Below are 12,934 nucleotides of genomic sequence, written 5' to 3'. Positions count from 1 at the left end.
TACTAGTGAAGCATTTTTAAAGTTATTCTTGAGAATACGCTGTCACTGGGAGGCCAGGTTCATTCGCAGAAAGATTAGTGAATCCGGCGGAAAAACAGAAAATAAGCCACCCTTAGCAACTAAAAAAATGCGGAAGTTTGTCGTTACTAAAGTTTAACCAAATGTAAATATAGTTAAATATACTACGTATGTTATTGTGTTATTCAATAATCTTTACTTTCAATAAAGAATACACTTATTACTTGTAATAGTGGATGTTCTATTATTCTTTTGTCCCATATTCATAATCTACGTAGTCTATAAAGTGGTCCGTAACAGTGAGTAGCCTATCAATTTCATTCGGATTTCCCGCTGAAATAAAGGGTGGGGGAAGAATAGTTCGTCCTACGACTCAACAGAGGCGCTAGTGGGCCTTATACGAAAAATCACATTGGTGTTTTATGAGACCTTCCGCTCTATCCCATCCTCTTTGGTGGTCCTCAAAAACCCGTCCTTTAATTAGTTCTCCGCTCTGCCACTAGCATCGCATGGGTCAAAAAGATCGTAAATATATATTAAGTGACCGATGGCATCGGTCACCCATCCCACCCATCCGTGCTTGCGCAGTAGAATGAAAAGTGACTATTTTTGTTTTATCAGTGCTTGCATGGAGACTAGGGTAAGTTTAATTTCGATTTTTCATCGTACGATTCAACGTTTTCTTCTCTGAGTAAGGTAATTTCAATCATTTATTTATACATTTTTTTCTGTAAGAGGTAAGTAAACGGACCATTCAGTAGCCCGGAAAATACCTGTTGAATGTATGTGCGCATAAGGGCTATTTGAAATGGATTTAACAAAAATCCCCTAATTGTTTCTTCGTTGTTCAAAGCGGCGTGCAATAAGCATAAAAAATACGAAAGAAAAATAAGAGGACCCATATATGGCTGTCCATAATTTTCGTTTTTTTACCTTATTATCTAAATGTATGTAATCCTCGCCAAAATGATGAAAGGTTTTTTTTTAATTTGTTTTTGGTGTTTCTAGAATGCCGAAGACTTGTGGTGTACCAGGATGCGACAGCGGGAAATATCAAGATCGCTGCGGCCCATTTCTCTGTTTGCCGTACCTAAGGTGAAAAAATCAATTTTAAACCTCTATTTAGTTGCAACTATTTCAATTTTCATATGAAATTGTAATAGCTGCAACTATTACAAAAGGGACAAATTTATTTGAATTTTAGATAAAAGAATGTTACGATATAACCTAAACTATGAAAAAATTGCAATAAAAATGAAAAAAGATAAGAATTGTTGGGTATAACTACAAATAAGTTGTACTGAGCAAGTAAAATGAAGATTACCTTTGTAAATGTAGAGTGACCATCGACTCGAAGTATGGAAAAATGCTTTGAAATACGATCTTATAAAAACGCAGCACATTTGTCAGCTGCACTTTGCAGACAAATACATTCGGAAGAGCGAGACGATTAAATTGTTCGATGATACAATCAGCTGTGTATCTCGCGACCATTGGTCTTTAGAAACTAAAGCTGTACGAATGCTGCTCGTTCAACCTACGGAACGAAGCGAAGTAAGTACCAGACAATTTTATTTGCATGGACCGAAGTGAATTAAAAAAAGTACAAATGAAGTTAAATAATTCATAAATTTGGTAGAGTCGCAGGATAAGTACAATTGATACTGTGTTCCAAACACATACAGTCATATTTCCTCCTATTTTATTATTCCACAAACATATATGTGAGTATTGTTTTTTTTTATACGAGGGACTTTTCTGAAGATTATTTTACTGTTTGTGGTATTAAATCATCTAAGTATGATATAAAGGATGTATGGTCATAAAATTTCCAACCAAATAGTTTTGGTGAGAATTTCAAGCATAATAGAAAATTACAAACATCATAGCAGATTATGTAACCGAAGAATATTATAAACATCTGCATAATCTTGATTACATAGCATTTTAGAACAACAACGTTCCTGTCGCGGATAGTGTCATGGAGCACGACGGCATGGTCGAATCAATCGATCGAGTTGGTGAGGAGGAGAGCATTTTAAATGACAGTTCTGCCAATAACAGCCTGGGGATGGAATCTAGTGAGATTCTAGAAGGAATGGTCCATGAAAAGATCACACGAGAATGTAACTGCAAACGGCAATCCAACATTCTCAATTCATGATTTGAAAGGTGAATTGTGTTTGGCCTTATCACCGGAGTCATGGGCTTGGAGTCAGCAAGGCTCAGACGTTTTATTTACGTATTTCGATCGATTAGACTTTTCTGTCCAGCTGCACTTTCTTGTTCATCAACATCTCTATACACGTAATCATACCACTCCTCCAGACTCGATTTTAGATTTCATGTTTATAATCGCAGAGTATTTTGCCCATAACGACATTTATTTTCACAGAATCAGAGTATTTCGAACAAAATTATCGATTTCAAGGACACCATAAAGTCTACGGCCGACATTCTCAGCTACATGAACACAGTGAAAAACTTGTCTGTTTGCAGGGGGACGGACATTGGAAATGAAAAGTATTGTTACTTACAATTAACAAATTAGTAGCAGTCGAACTAGTAAAAATAAATCGACCAACTTTGTTATGCTTATTGATTTTTATTATTTTAATACTTTCTTATGTTTAGGTGCAATCCTGAATGCATGGGAATTCTCGATGATACTGAATCGTACAAACATACGGTGCAGCGTCTATGGTGTATCCGTTGTCAGCGGCTTCGCAAAAAGTTATTGCAAATAGAGAAAAAAATTGTTCTTCAGAAGAAATATGAGGAGTCAAAATATACACTGCACAGTTGCAGCGACGAAAGTATCTCTGTTCGCAATGGAAGGTAATGCGAACATAGACATTTCTATATCTAAGGGATAAAATTAACAATGTGTGCATACGTCTTTGAAATACTCTAATGCGATTTTGATTTATTTACAGATTAAGGTGATGAAGGCAAATATAGATTCCAGTGTGTTGGAAAATAATATTTCCGGTTTTCCGGATGCGCAACAAGAAGCGATTAAATCGTGCTTGGAGGCCTCCAAAGTTAAATCTCCCAACAGGCAGAGATACTCAACCAACTGGATATACGAATGTTTGTTGATGCGGATAAAAAACGCAGCCCTGTACGAACATCTAAGGGATCGACAAATTTTACCAGTTCCCTGCCGCAAAACGTTGAACAGATATATTCAAAAGATTAGCTCGTCGACGTACGGATTTCAGGAAGCTATCTTCGAAGACTTACGGAAAAAAGGATCGCAGATGGAAAAATCTTTTAAAAGAGGTATCCTTAATGTCTAACAAAAAATATTTAGAATGAATAAGAATGTATTTCCCCTGAACATTTATCCAGTTTTTAAATATCTTTCGAATGAAATTTCATCGTACATTTTTAACATTACAGACTAGCTCGTCAATCAGTTCATTACCTGAAGTAAAAAAAAAAAATTGAATACTTGAAAAATAATTTTACAAGCAAAGAAAAATATTAAATAAATCGTTCCCTTTGCCGCATTGCTGTGTAGTATGGAAAGTTTTTCTGGCGAGACGCTGAAATACTCCAAATGCCAACGTTTCAGTTATTTCTTGTTGCAGTATATTGGTATAAATTTGATTCTTATGAATCAAGCTTAGGACGAACACAGATTAGAAAAATAAAAATCAAAGAAAAACAATGTACTGATGAACCCTGACGTTGAGATTCCAACGATAAATGCGTAGTATACCTGAAAATATTGAAAAATGTATTTAGTAACGGAAACAAAAATAGATTAAACATGTGACGAAAAAAAGAATCAGAAAAAGGGCGTGAAAAATGAAAACTGTAATGCTTGATACTCACCTGCAAGATACTTACCTCTTCCAGTGACCAGTGAGATTCCTTTCCTTTGCCCTTAATACTTCCTCTTCAACAATATCTTGACGCGCACCTTCGATTTTATTGTATCTCAACCGAATCTTGCAGTATGAACAAACACATAAGAACATTATGTCAGTGTTATTAACATGGACTAATTAATATTTAGGTACCCTCCTAGTCGACGAGATGAAGTTGAGTGAGGCAATTTCATTTGGCCAGAAGACAATGGAGTTTGGAGGTTTCGTCGATTTAGGGAAATATACTCCGGAAAACAAAAAGCAACAAGAGCAGACCACGCGCTCGTCTTTATGTTTCAACCATTTCGAGGCATCTGGGTACAAGCTCTTGGCTGTTTCCTGAGCAATTTAATTGAAGTTAAGTAATAATTGTTTATCAAATTATTTCAGTTGTTCTCGCAACAAATTCGTGCCGCTATGGAAGTTTACGAACAGACATGCCCGCAATTGAAAGATTCCAAACCAACGAGGGCTTTTTCTGAGCGCGTTCACAATGTAATCATGGCGATGATGTTCAGAACGCCTCTCAATGCGCTTCCTCTATCCGAATCCTGTCCACAAAAGAAGGTACATAACATATAATGCATTATCGTTATTTTCCAAATATATCGTTGAAAAATCGCGTAACAATTTACGTCAATCAGTTTTTAATGATAATTTCGAATACAATTTTGATGATCTATTGAAAATCATTCGGGTGTTGCAACGAACGATCTGCAAAGAGTTACTGTGCTGAGTGCATTAAATTTAAGAAAATGCACAAAGAGCATCAAAGAGTTGCCAATCTTTTTGAACATCGTGTCAAAAATTTTATGCTGAAACACCGCTGTTATTATCGCTGTACCATAGGGCTCGAATTCGTTATTCGTCTGTTTGAAACGATTTTTTTCAAGCATTTATCTCTCGCAAATTCAAAAATTATATCACAATACGTAAATATTCGCGAAATATACTCTTTTGTTAGAAGATCAGTATTATTAAAACCAAGTAACATTTAACTATTTCTTCTAGCAATCTTTAACTGCCAGCTTCTAAGAGGTTCCCCAAGACGAATTTGGACATTCAACGTTGGATTTCCAATCATCGTCATTTATACGTTCTCGTACCATGGTGGAGACTGTGCTGAGATTGTTTTCTATGTTGTTCAATTCAATAAACTGTCGTTCGGATAAACTCGTTCATTTATTAGAGGATTGCTGCTCACTATCTAATGATCTTTCAGATCGGTAATACTTCCTTCGGACGATCGATGTGGACTGTCTTGACATGACATTATCCATGATCCTGAATTGATGGCTTGACCTTTTTGTTTTCCTTGCATGAATGTCTGCTCACTCTGGAACCCTGGTTGAAGTAATCCTACCTGGTGGTGCTGATTTTTTTTTATGTGCTCCGGGCGTATAATATTCATTTATACATTGCGTTTCTTCGTCCATCTGTGTGTTCGTATGTTCTTTTCGTTTCTTGTCTGGGAGCATTACATCGATGTTTATTTTGTCTCTTTTATCCAGCTGTGTGTCCATGTGATTTTTTGCGCTCCGGGAGCGTAACATCGATTTTTATTTTATGCTGTTTTTATGTATTTCTGTACAATAATCTCCCATTCCAATTTGTATAACACTCACCTCATCACATTATTATATTTTTTTCGATATTTACTGGGTCTGTTATTTTAACACTTGCAGTAGTAATTACTTTGTTAATTATGCTGCTTCCTAATGCTTCCTCACAATAATCATTTTTCCATTCATTCCTGCTATACTAAATAGGCCATTTCAAGCTTCCTCGCGTACTTGAAGGAATGGGAGTCATCAGTTTCTTCGCTAAAAGAACTGCCAATATCGTCAAGTACCTTGAAAGGTTTGAAAGTGATCCTGGGAGCTACCCTCGAAATCTTGGATGCCTTGCCATCACGATCCACTTTTGAGTACCTTATGACCGCACGACTAAACCAAGACGCTTTGGAAGTAGGTTATACATTTTATTTTTTCATCTTTTTTGAAATCCCATATATTTATTTGAATGAACTCTTTATTTTATTTCTGCAATTGAAGCCTACAGCCCTACGAACTACTTCTCCGAACGTAAACCCTACATACAACGAAGTGGAAAACGACCCCGATCATCTCTTTAAAATAACATGCTCCTCGTATGCGATACCGATGTTTAGTTGTGCTCCACTCTCTTTGTTACCAACGCAAAGAATAGCGTATATCAAAGTCAGATTTGGTAAACATTTTATAATGGAACTTCGACAAAATGGAACAAACTTTTGGAGAAAAGCCGGAAACAACTGTTTTACTACAAAAATTGGGATCGTTTTTGACCTCGTTGTATAAGTCTAGAGTTAAATATTGTATGATTTATGCACTTGTTACTGTGTTCATTTGTATTTTTGTCATTCGTAAAGGATATTTTGCGATTCGCTAGTGCATTTCACCCTGTTGAACTTCATTCTATACGATTCATAACTGTACTATTGTTTTTAGAGGATTTTTAGTATGACGCGCAAAGCCTGTGGTAGAAATGACCATCCTGATCCGCAGTTCTTCGCTCAAATGTTTTGATTGTTGTGCAGCCACTCGTTAGTAAAGCCTCGAAGAGGGAGTAACGTCGAAGGACATGAGCTGCTCGAAACACTAATGCAGACGACAGGTTCGTTGGCTGCTGCATCAAAACCACGCACTGAATGGTTGCAAACCATTGACGACATGCTGGAACAACAAGTACGTGCCGACGAAGCACCCATGGAAACTTACCAGCGGGATCATGATTACTAGGTTCCATTGTCGATGGATTTTAGCACGTGGAAGGACAGCACGCACGACCATACGTACGTCACACGTACAAGTGCAGAAGTACAATGTTACATAGCTGGTTACGTTGCCCCAACAATGATGACGAAGCTGAAATGCTGCGACTGCATAAATTCCTTAAAATCTCGTGAACCAGGAGTTACTGATCCGACTCATGCAGCCATAAATCTTCTGGAGAAATTTGGAGGGTTGATCCGGCCTAGTGAGCCCTTGTTTCGGTTGACCGAATGCATGGAATCAACTGTATTGGACGTTACTGGTAAATTCGGTATACACGTCGATATGATCCACACCATTCTCCAGAGAGCATCGGAAATTCAAAATCTACAATGGTTGGTTATGCTGATCACTACATGAGTTGCACAAGAAAGATCATTGACTTTTATATAATTATGAGAGCTTGTTTCCTTGTCAAATCGTACAACGCCAACCAGAATGAGAGTCGTATAAAAACGAAACGACTCCGCAAGAACGCGAAGCTTTAGATGCTACGTTGTGAATACTCGAAGGTGAACCGACTTTTTTCTTGACCTAATTAATTGATTTTATTAGCAAAGCTCATAATTGTATATACCTCTTCACAAAATCGTTACATCTTGTTTTCTGTTTTTTATTTTCATCAGATACCGTTGAAACTCAATTCTAACCTTCAATACGCGATGCTCATCAAACCGGTCATGTCGATTGACGATTTGGATGGGATATTTACTGATTACCGTTGAATATAAAATCGATTACGTCCTGGGAGTTAAGGTATTTATCAGGTTTTGCCATAACCGCGGAAGATATAATTTTTATACAAATGTAAGCTTTTTTAAAGCTAATTTGGAGGGAACAAGGGAACTTTGTTTTAAATCTACATTTTTCATTCGATTGCGTTATTTATTTGTTATTTTTAGTGTACATAGAAAATATTTCTTTGATTTTACTGTTCAGTCAAGGATTACACGTATTTCCCATCCAAAAACTGATTTATTGGGATTTTCAAAAGGATTAGGTTGTTGGTGAGAGCCTTTTCCAAAATCTCGACGATTTGGATCTTGATGATAAGGATGACAAAGATGATCTGGATAATGCTTTGAATAAAGAAACTAGACTTTATACGAGCAAAAATTCCTCTTTGGCTTTTGCTCCTTCTGTCCAGTTGGATAAAATGGTGTGGAAATCGTGCATGGAGAGAACAGATTATATCGAAACCGTTCTACGGGTAATAGTGCAGAATAAGTCTGTATGCAGCCGTACATAACTCAGTTTTCGATCCTATAAATAAAACTTTGTTTGCGAAAAAAAAAATTGCATTTGTTATTTTATTTACGAGTTTTCTTCGCAAATTTCTTGCAATCGTTGATTTTTTTTTTTATTTTTGCAGAACGAGTTGTGAATCGTGTAGGATTACACTATTCCGAATTTCACGATTTGTATTGTTCCTTTCAATTAAAATTATTCATATCAAGTCAATTAGTTTAAAAAAAAGTAGTATTGATGGATCTGGTAGAATAAAACAATGTGAAATTTCTACATTTCATTTTTCAAGCACGATTTTGCAATTTAGCATAATAAAGTTTTTTTTTCATTTGCGGCTGAACAAAATTAAATTAAACTAACCAAATAACAATTTTCAAGAATTGTCAAAACTTTTTTCACAAAATAAGGGGACAAAATTGTCCTGAGCTTCTCTCGATTCATTACGCGAAAATGAAAGATTACAGATTCCTAATGTTTCAGCTTATTTTTATTCAACGAAATTTGATACACCCATTTTAATAAATATAATAAATTAATTAACACTGTACATCAATAACAAAAAGTCTTACACATGTAAACATAAACACTGCACGAATTTTGCCACATTGAGGTTAGGAAATAAGTAGTAACAGCATGGAGACTAGAGTACAGGATTCCAATTTCTGAGGCGGAGAGGCAGAAAAGGCGTCCGCGAAACTCCGAGATTTAATAGTGCACGGTTTTATCGCCAGCGTCGCTCCGGACGATCAGAGATGAGTAGGGAGATCTCCAACGCTCGGCTTTTTGTGATACCAGCCAAAGAGGATGGGATAGAGCGGAAGGTCTCATAAAACACCAATGTGATTTTTCGTATAAGGCCCACTAGCGCCTCTGTTGAGTCGTAGGACAAACTATTCTTCTCCCACCCTTTATTTCAGCGGGAAATCCGAATGAAATTGATAGGCTAATCACTGTTACGGACCACTTTATAGACTACGTAGATTATGAATATGGGACAAAAGAATAATAGAACATCCACTATTACAAGTAATAAGTGTATTCTTTATTGAAAGTAAAGATTATTGAATAACACAATAACATACGTAGTATATTTAACTATATTTACATTTGGTTAAACTTTAGTAACGACAAACTTCCGCATTTTTTTAGTTGCTAAGGGTGGCTTATTTTCTGTTTTTCCGCCGGATTCACTAATCTTTCTGCGAATGAACCTGGCCTCCCAGTGACAGCGTATTCTCAAGAATAACTTTAAAAATGCTTCACTAGTATCGATTGTACATAATTCGAGCTTTCTGCACGACTATAATAATATATGAGAGAGAACCTGAGTGACAGTATTCGAATGTACGATGCTTTGAATCACACTTTTGAACGTGCGTTCCCATGCAATAATGTTTTCGAAAACGTTGTTTGTTGCATAGACCAATCCATGCGTATCGGCATAATTTTTCATGATAACATATAATTTATGTTCAGCATCTAAACTATCGTTTTCATCAATTAGTAATTTCTTACAATCTATACAATTATGAGGGGATAAAAATTTTTTACATAAATATCCACAAATATAATAAACTGCAAATTCTAACCATTTTTCGGGCCGGCAACAAAATCGAATATTGAAATTAGAAAATATTTATTTATGTTTATCTTTGGATTTTTCGTACGGTATGTGGCAAATATCAAGGAGGTTAGGTTCTGTTTTGCTAGTAATCAAATTCTACTTACACTGCTATTCGAAAAAATGTATGTTCCCGGTCGGTTCTAGCATTTCTATTGCACCCTTTCACACCGCAGTACACAACCATATTCAATTAGAACAACTTAACCAAAGAACTTAACTTTACAATGAATATCCGATTTCAGCTTTTCTGATACAACTTGTCTTGTTTGCAAATATTGCCGGTGTTGACTCACACACGTATGACGCGATGCACACATATGCAATTGGTTTGTCCTGCGACTCACCAGACGGTGCGCGCGACGGTGGGTACGCTTAGCTTCCACTCTATCCCATCCTCTTTGATACCAGCTAGGTTCACTGCTAGGTTAGAGCGTCGACGTGACACCTAGGCTGCCACGCACCGAAGGTGGCCCATTTCCGACCTGACACCTAGGCGGCCATGCATCGAAGGTGGCCCACAATCGTGTGCCAGGCATGAAGTTAGTCGCGCTGTCAGAGTATATATGTATAGATATACTCTGTCGATCGAGCAAGTGGTTGCCAATCGCATCCTTGTCCCCGCTCGCACAGATGTTTCCAGGAATGCAAGAAGTGGGATTTTTTTTTGTTTCAATTATGAAGGTCAGCAAATAAAAGTATGTCCAGATTTCATGAATTTAGGATTCAATTAGCGGGCGCTGAACCAAAATAATTAACCATTCCCAGCCCGAATACTTTCTTTTTTGAAGTTATACTTCTTTGGGCGCGTTATGAAAAACTGATGAGAGTGAAATTTCAAGATGTGCGCGCATCACTGTAACACAAAATTAACAGGATGAAGTTGCCCACTCAACCGAATTCATTCAGTCTCGAAACAAGATGCGCGCGCATCACTGTAACACAAAATTAACAGGATGAAGTTGCCCACTTAACCGAATTCATCAAGTCTCGAAAAAAAGCTAACGTTGGTACGCTTGTCGCCTCTGATCACTGTTTTCATATTTATTTATAATATTTATCCACATGGTTTTAGTTTTTACAGTCACAACACGTGTTTTATTTTCATACAAGTGCGAATTATATATGTGGCAATAAAATATATTCAGTAGTGATTTAAATTGAATATTTGGATTAATATTATTTACTATTTGTGAATATTAGTGAAAAAATTGTGCTAAAATACTTTTTCAAGTGCTCCAATATAATTGAGGTTAGTTATCCGTATGTATTATTTATTGATATAAATTAAAATATCATTATTGAAGTTATACTTCTTTATTTAATATAATTATTACTAAATATTATTAAATTATCAATGTTGAATATTTATTATTTAATGATGCCAAAGAAGTATAACTTCTCACGCGCGTACATAAGTACACGCACCCATTTTTTTTTTTTACTAAATATTATTTTTTTATTGATATGAAAATATGTGACGCCTGGTGTTCTCGAATATTTGTACACGCAGTCTATGGAAAAATATACGAAGCCAGCTCGATAACAATTATGCAAAATGTGCAATGGGCAAGTGGTTGGGGGAATTTTTTTTTTCTCGAAACTACTCGGGTACCACATGAGGATGGAGTGATGTGGAACAACGGGTTCGATCGCAGTTCACTTTTTTTTTTTTTTTTTTTTAAATTCAAACCCGGCTTTTTTTTGTGTTATCGGAGAGAAAAAACAAATGAAAGGAGGAAAATTTCGAGTGCCGGTCGATTTTTTCCTTCTTTCCTTTTGCTTTTTTTTTACTGAACCCACCTTTTTTGTAGTGGGGGTAACTCAGAAGAGAACAAATAATTGAAACAATAAAATTCCGAGAGTGAATCGATTTGTTCCCCGTTTTTGGCGCCTCTTTTTTTTCCTTACATTTTTTTTATTTCATATTTTTACTTGATCCCGCTTTCTTTTTTGTATTTTTGATAACCGAGAAGAGAAAAAAGGAATGAAAAAAAACAATTCCAAGAGTGTGTAGATTTTTTCCATATTTGTATATGGAATACGTTTCGAGTTTCCACGCTTTTGCCACTGAGATGTACAGTTTATTCGCGGGCTTTGTTTCGCCAAAACTTCACACGCTATGTGTGATATTTAGCGCATACTCGAATGATATATTTATTTTGAGAATTTCCTGTCCCTTGGATAGAGCTGCAGGATTCGGTCTCTGGACTCGGAAGGAAGGTGGAGAAGGATAACTCATTAATTGTGTAATTAACTCCTGGGAAAGCCTGAATAATTTGACCACTTCAACTTGGTTTTTCGAGATAGCCTCAGAATTTGTTTTCTCACCCTCATGTGCCAAGGCACGAGTGGAATAGACCCATCATCATAGGCCGTGTAAACGGTTGAGGGTCAAACTTGGTCTGTGAGTGTGAAGCACGCACAGATAGATCGCTTTGAGAGGTTGACTCGTGATGCGAAATATTTATTTCCGGAAAGGAAATATTGCAATGATACGTCAATGTTTTGTTCCCGTGAGGCGGGATAAGAGACAGGATGAAAGGTTGTGAACTTATTCTTCTGGTAATCTCTGAGAGATTTTTGATAATTTAGGAAGGGATAGTTCTTCTTCATTTGCTCTGATATTAATGAAGTTTGCCGGCGGCAAGACTGACTATTAATTGCGTGATAGCATGTTGGTCAGAGGGACGGTATTTGATTATTCTGGATCGTTGACTAGTCGGTTTTGTGATGGATAATGATTTGTTTAGTGGGAACTAAGACAGAATATTATTCGTGTGCTAGTATGGTAGTCGGAAGGACTTAGATAATAGTTCGGTTTACCTATGGGTAGACTCAATATTATTTATGTGATAGCCTGGTCATCAGAGGGACGGTATTCGATAATGAGGAATCGTCGCTGACAGTTGATTTTGATATTATAATTATTCGTTTAGATAGTACTGAAACAGAATATTACGTGTGTGATAGCATAGTAGTCAGAAGGACTTTGATAGTGATTCGGTTTGCGTATGGCAAGACTGAATATTACTAGCGTGGTAGTTAAAGGCAAGGGGATTCTACGCAAACGTACCTTCACCTGTATTAAGACATTCAGTCGCAATGACCGTGACCACCGTGACTCTCTACGGGTTCAGGTGTCCTACCTATGGGTCAGGGGATTGTGAGACGATCACCGTATCTGAGCTATGAGGTCAGACGCAATGCTGTTCTTCACTCAGACACGGCTCCCTAGTACCTAAGGAGTTTTTTATTGAAATCAAATAAAAAATTATTAGTACGCTGAATGCTCTCCTTTGATGGGAAGTGGTGTTGAGGATTCCTTGGACGGGTACTCCACGTCTCCTGATTGT

General features: G+C 36.7%; 1 long non-coding RNA gene across 7 annotated transcripts; it reads left to right on the top strand.

Moving 5' to 3' along the window:
* The first annotated feature begins 468 nt into the window (after positions 1-468).
* Positions 469-7,811, top strand: LOC124303015 (uncharacterized). Of its 7 annotated transcripts, none has more exons than XR_006907812.1 (13): positions 469-714; positions 1,027-1,113; positions 1,357-1,572; positions 1,962-2,325; positions 2,414-2,541; positions 2,653-2,856; positions 2,955-3,303; positions 4,046-4,214; positions 4,287-4,463; positions 4,908-5,863; positions 6,386-7,221; positions 7,336-7,465; positions 7,704-7,811. It is a non-coding gene; the product is annotated as an uncharacterized LOC124303015 (long non-coding RNA). The 7 variants fall into 7 exon arrangements; XR_006907815.1 differs by having other exon boundaries at positions 472-714; positions 1,962-2,190; positions 7,649-7,811; XR_006907814.1 differs by having other exon boundaries at positions 473-658; positions 1,962-2,190.
* Positions 7,812-12,934: the final 5,123 nt, after the last annotated feature.

Source organism: Neodiprion virginianus, chromosome 4 (assembly GCF_021901495.1).
Source record: "Neodiprion virginianus isolate iyNeoVirg1 chromosome 4, iyNeoVirg1.1, whole genome shotgun sequence".
Lineage (NCBI taxonomy): Eukaryota > Metazoa > Arthropoda > Insecta > Hymenoptera > Diprionidae > Neodiprion > Neodiprion virginianus.
The sequence above is the reverse complement of the archived record's forward strand: the minus strand, read 5'-3'. Positions and strand labels throughout refer to the sequence as shown.